General features: G+C 43.9%; 1 pseudogene; it reads right to left on the bottom strand.

Moving 5' to 3' along the window:
• Positions 1-1,159: 1,159 nt before the first annotated feature.
• LOC149826722 (peroxidase 5-like) lies at positions 1,160-4,675 on the bottom strand (annotated as a pseudogene).
• Positions 4,676-6,205: the final 1,530 nt, after the last annotated feature.

The raw sequence follows: 6,205 nt of genomic DNA, 5'->3' as shown, positions 1-6,205 counted from the left end.
GTGCATGAGGTATTGATGGTGTGCTTGTGCGTGCAATGCAAAGAGTGCCTGCGTGCGCAACGTAGAGAGCGCTAGTCACAACTGACGGCTTGGTGCACAAGTTCTGATCAGTGCCTGCGTGCGCTTTACCTAAATAGTGCATGTGTGCGCTATCTCAAGGATGCCTATGTGCGTGAGAGTTCTGCTCCTACAAGCTCTAGGTGAAAGAGAGCACCTGTGTGCATAGAAAGAACATAAAACCTCATTTAATACGTCACAATTTTGCACCTACCCATCTCTCTCTCTCTCTCTCTCTCTCTCTCTATATATATATATATATATATATATATATATATATATATATATATATATATATGTGTGTGTGTGTGTGAGTTAACATTATTCTCTACAATACCTACAAATGAGTTTCCTTTTTCCTTTTTTTTTTGTTTTTCATTAAACTAACCTTAAAGATGTGATCTACATGTTGCGGTTAGTGGAGGTTGGCTCTTAGGTTGTCAGATTACAATGTGAAGGCACTGTGAGCCTTGAAAAGTTGATGGCATACATTGTGCGATATTTTCTTGGATCATAAAATCCTATTTTCTCTTTGAAATTACATGATCCAAAAGCCTGTTCCTAGCATTTGGACGATGCTGAATCCATACATGATGTCGGATTGGGTTAATATGACCCACATATATGATTTCCAGTTCATGCTAAAGGTCAGGTCGACATTAGCAAATGTTAACACTATGTATATATATAATGTTTCCAGTGGTTGACACTTGATTTACATAATCTAAGATCCTAAAGCAAAATTTAACCTTTGTATCATGATTATCATGTTCTATTTACAATTTTAATGCATTAAAATTGACTTAAACGCGGTGCTTTATGCCATTTGTAAACCACTCTTATTTTCATAAATTGTGAACCATTGATTTCTCACCATCTCAGAAATAGAATCTTGTAATGAATTGGACATGATACAACCTTCTAACGTAATAAAGAAACTGTGGTAAACACATTTATGGTTAAACCTATCATTTGGTTGCCAGATTCGTTTAAACAAGAGTGTACGAAAAAAATGAGAGAGAGAGAGAGACAGATGCCTAACCATGCACGGACATCATAATAAACAAGCTAGCAGTAAGGACACTGAAATTATTGAATCCAAAGTTTTAAAAAATACACCACCTACGAGGTATTGAAATATTACCACAATAAAGTAATTAACCCTACTGAATCAGCAAACAACAAATTTTTTTTTTCTGAGGGCATCTCAGTTTACAACCCTACAAGATTTCCTGATATCCCCAGGGGAACCAGTCAACACCTCGATCAAGCCCATCCGCACCATCGAGTCCGAAAACTTGTGCGCCCACATCGAGCCTCGGTTTACGTTTGTATTGACCATCTTTGACAGGGTGGTGTATGTTCGCCCCCAATGATTCACTGAATCCCACGTCTGTGTTCGGGGCTTTGAATGAGCACCACGTATACAAGCACATGGGGCTCGTATTCCCGTGTATGTTGACATAACTTTGCATCGAACTCTGGTGTTGTTGCAGAGACTTAAGTACCCTTTCTTGCTATTCTTCTCATAAAGTGACGGTTTGAGAAAATGACAAAAATGCCCTTCATTCAAAAAAGAAAAATCAAACAGTTCAAAAAAGGACAAACATGTACTCCATCCAGAAATTCGAGGATGATGTTGACTCTTCAAAGTCTTCTTCTTCTTTCTCTGTTCAAAAAAAGGACAAATATGTCCTCCATCCAAAAAGTCGAGGATGATGTTGACTCTTCAGTCTTTTTCTTCTTTCTCCGTAAAACACTGTAAAACCCTCTCTCTCTCTAGAGAAGAAATCAAAAGAGGCAAAGAGTTCTTCCTGGAGAAGGCCATGAACATCAATCCTCTCACTCTCTCTCCCTTCTCTCTCTACTTCTGTGCACATCCAACAGACGATCCTACATTGCTCCATCGTCATCTTCTTCTTCTTCTTTCTTCGTAAAACACTGTAAAACCCTCTCTCTCTCTCTCTAGAGAAGAAATCAAGGGAGGTAAAGAGTTCCTCCTGGAGAAGGCCATGAAAACCAACCCTCTCACTCTCTCTCCCTTCCCTCTCTACTTATGTGCCTGATTTAGAGTTTTTGCCCTTACAGGGGGGGGGGGGGTCCGGGGGCTCCCCCCCGGCGCGGATCTCGGGTTTTTCTACAACAATTTGTAGTATTTTCGGGTCTCCAACGAAACATTATAGTGATTTTCAGAAGACACTACAAATCGCAAATCGCTATAGCGATTTGTAGTGTCTTCCGTAAATCGCTATAGCGACTTGTAGATTCTTACGCAAATCGCTATAGCGATTTGTAGATTCTTCCGCAAATCGCTATAGTGATTTGTAGTGTCTTCCACAAATCGCTATAGCGATTTGTAGTGTTATTTAGTAAGCAAATCGCTGTAAATCGCTACCCGAATTAGAACCAACTTGTCAGGGCCATATCTCCCTAACCGAAGGTCATATTCCAAATCCGTAAAAAGTGGTGTCTTCGTTATTGAGTCTAGTTTATTTCTGTAAATTTTCAGTGATTTCTATTGTCATTTCATTCCCCATTTTAACTTCAACGATACATTACAACCACAATCATCAAAAGAAAGATTGCCCAAGCTAAGAGTCTTGAGAGAGTAGAGGAGGGCCTTACCACCCACCAAACAACAAAAAATACAACGACTCAACTTCAAGTGCAGTAAGGACCCAGAGTCGAATAAATTTAGAGGCAGCTCATCAGTAAGGACCCACAACAGTCAATGTGCAGGTCAGTCGGTGCTTGATGGAGCAATGTAGGATCTTCTGATGGATGTGCACAGAAGCAGAAATAGAAGGGAGAGAGAGAGTGAGAGGGTTGATGAGCCCCCGGACCCCCCTCCTGTAAGGGCAAAAGGCCATGAACACGTTGGTAGGAGCCCTCAAACCCCCCTTCGGTAAGGGTAAAAGCTCTGAATCAGACTCCACAACTCTTCAAGTTGAATGATGCTACCCACACTGGGAGGAGCTCTCAGACCCCCCAGTCTGTAAGGGTAAAAACTCTAAATCAGACTCCACAAACTCTTCAAGTTGAATGATGCTACCCACGTTGGGAGGAGCCCCCAGACACCTCTCCTGTAAGGGTAAAAACTCTGAATCAGGATTTACAACTCATTTAGTTGAATGATGCTACCCACGCTGGGATGAGCTCCCAAACCCTTCTCCTGTAAGGGTAAAAACTCTGAATCAGGCTCCACAACAGTCAATGTGCAGGTCAGTCGGTGCTTGATGGAGCAATGTATGATCTTCTAATGGATGTGCACAAAAGCAGAAATAGAAGGGAGAGAGAGAGAGTGAGAGAGTTGATGTTCATGGCCTCCTCCAGGGGAGATTTTTTTCTCGGATAATCCTACAGTGCAGAGACTGGGTCTTAAATAATCATCTTCGGGGCACTTAAGTCTTTACAACCACTTCTTTTCAAGAACCGTCATTTTTTTTGCACCAATGGAGGAGAGGGTACTTAAGTCTTTGTAAGCGCATCAAACTCCAACGCTAATTAATGCTGACAAACATGGGGATACGAGACGCACATGCTTACATACGTGGTGCTCTTTGGGACCCCCGAACATGAGATGTAGCTAACTGCCCTGTTCGGGGGGGGAACATATAACCTGCTTTGATCTTTGACGTGTCCTCCCTTGTCATTAGCGCTTGGTCCGATGAGAGCAGTCCACGGTGGTACTTGATGTTCACGTAGTACTTGTTATCGAGTTTGTTTGGTGTCACCGGGTCCAATGATGCTGTTGGATCTTGGGTAGGGTCCGCAGGCGCACATTTTGTTTTCAGGTAGGACACATACTTGGGGTCCATGGATGGATCCGGGGCGTTTGTGGAGTTGAAGTTATAGAGCCGATCTGAAAATTTTGAATAGTGGGAGTCTCCAATTGTGTGTGCATCAGACAGTGTGACCATGTCATCAAGAGAAAGGCCTTTCCTGGCAAAGTTAGCTTCCAGTTGGTCGACATCGAAGAACGGCATTGGAAGGTTATGGACGACTTCGGATTCGATGGAGACCCGACCATCGCGTCACCCCGCGGGTACGGCGTAGTAGAATCCCCCGGCAATATGCACAGAGTCCCGAGCAGCAAAGGCAAGTATGTCAGCACAAGATACTACTTGAGGGCATTGGGATTCCAAGATGGATTTGGATTCGTCTATGATCTCGAATCCACTGAGGCTGGGGTTGTTCACAAGCGAATCTTTCTCTGCCGGATTGCCGGGAGTCGAGTCCAGTAGCAAAGAAGCATCACAACCCTGCCAACACAATATTTTCATTCCTGGTTATATATAACTGACAACCGCGGTGGTGTGAGGTTCGTACTTTTGATTACAGATTTACGTGAGGAAGAAAGAAAGGAGGTACTCACCCTAACAAAACAGTCGTGGAAGTGCAACCTGATTAACGCAGCAGGTACACCAGGATCGCTTGCAACAGCCTTAGCGACCGTCTTGCGCACAACTTCCTCAGCCGAAGGGCAGTTGTGGTCGTAGTAGCCGACGCGTAGTGCATGACCATGAGCTACCCCGACGCAGCCCATCACTACCAGCAGACAGAGAAGCGCCAAGCTACGAAGCAAGGAGGGATGATCATGACTAGAGTACTTAGCCATATGCTCTTTGTGTGTTATGTTGATATGACAAAGCTAAGGTGATTTGGTGCAAAGTGCATTGGGTATCAGTGGGCGTGTGGTCCGAGTATTTATAGGGATGGCAGATGAAAGTGACAGCCTGGCTCGTTGAATGATAGGATGGGAAAGCTACGAGAGACGACAAACGAAGCTGTTCATTTTTTTTTTAAGTCGTGTGTAAGAGAGGTGCAACTGCGATTGGTGTTATATTTTATTGCATAAAATATACCTTATTTCCTTTTATGTGCTAAGTTTTGACCAAAGACAACCAAAGCAGGTTATATGTCCCCCCCCCTATAGGGCAGTTAGCTACATCTCATGTTCGGGGTCCCAAAGAGCACCACGTATGTAAGCATGTGCGTCTCGTATCCCTATGTTTGTCAGCATTAATTAGCGTTGGAGTTTGAAGCGATTGCAAAGACTTAAGTACCCTCTCCTCCATTGGTGCAAAAAAAATGATGATTCTTGAAAAGGAGTGGTTGTAAAGACTTAAGTGCCCCGAAGATGATTATTTAAGACCCAGCCTCTGCACTGCAGGATTATCTGAGAAAGAAATCTCCCCTAGAGGAGGCCATGAACATCAACCCTCTCACTCTCACTCTCACTCTTACTTCTATTTCTGCTTCTATGCACATCCAACAGAAGATCTTACATTGCTCCATCAAGCACCGACTGACCTGCACATTGACTGTTGTGAAGCCTGATTCAGAGTTTTTACCCTTACAGGAGGAGGGTTTGGGGGTTCATCCCAGCGTGGGTAGCATCATTCAACTAAATGAGTTGCAGATCCTGATTCAGAGTTTTTACCCTTACAGAAGAGGGGTCTGGGGGCTCCTCCCAATGTGGGTAGCATCATTTAACTTGAAGAGTTGTGGAGTCTGATTCAAAGTTTTTACCCTTACAGAAAAGGGGGGTCTGAGGGCTCCTCCCAGCATGGGTAGCATCATTCAACTTGAAGAGTTGTGGAGTCTGATTCAAAGTTTTTACCCTTACAGAAAAGGGGGGTCTGAGGGCTCCTCCCAGCATGGGTAGCATCATTCAACTTGAAGAGTTGTGGAGTCTGATTCAGAGTTTTTATCCTTACAGAAGGGGGGTCTGAGGGCTCCTCCCAGCCTGGGTAGCATCATTCAACTTGATGAGTTGTGGAGTCTGATTCAGAGTTTTTACCCTTATAGGAGGAGGGTTTGGGGGCTCCTCTCAACGTGGATAGCATTGTTCAACTTGATTCATTGTGGAGCCTGATTCAGAGTTTTTGCCCTTACAGGAAAAGGGTTTGGGGGCTCCTCCCAGCGTGGGTAGCATTGTTCAACTTGATTCATTGTGGAGCTTGATTTAGAGTTTTTGCCCTTACAAGAGGGGGGTCCGAGGGCTCCCCCCCCGGCACGGGTCCCGGGTGTCGTAGCGATTTACGGAAGACACTACAAATCGCTATAGTGAGATTCAAAAACACTATAAATCGCTATAGCGATTTGTAGAAGACACTACAAATCGCTATAGTGAGATTAAAAAACA

Source organism: Nuphar pumila, chromosome 10 (genome assembly GCF_984573655.1).
Source record: "Nuphar pumila chromosome 10, dmNupPumi1.hap1.1, whole genome shotgun sequence".
Taxonomy (NCBI): domain Eukaryota; kingdom Viridiplantae; phylum Streptophyta; class Magnoliopsida; order Nymphaeales; family Nymphaeaceae; genus Nuphar; species Nuphar pumila.
This window is presented reverse-complemented; position numbering and strand designations above follow the sequence as displayed.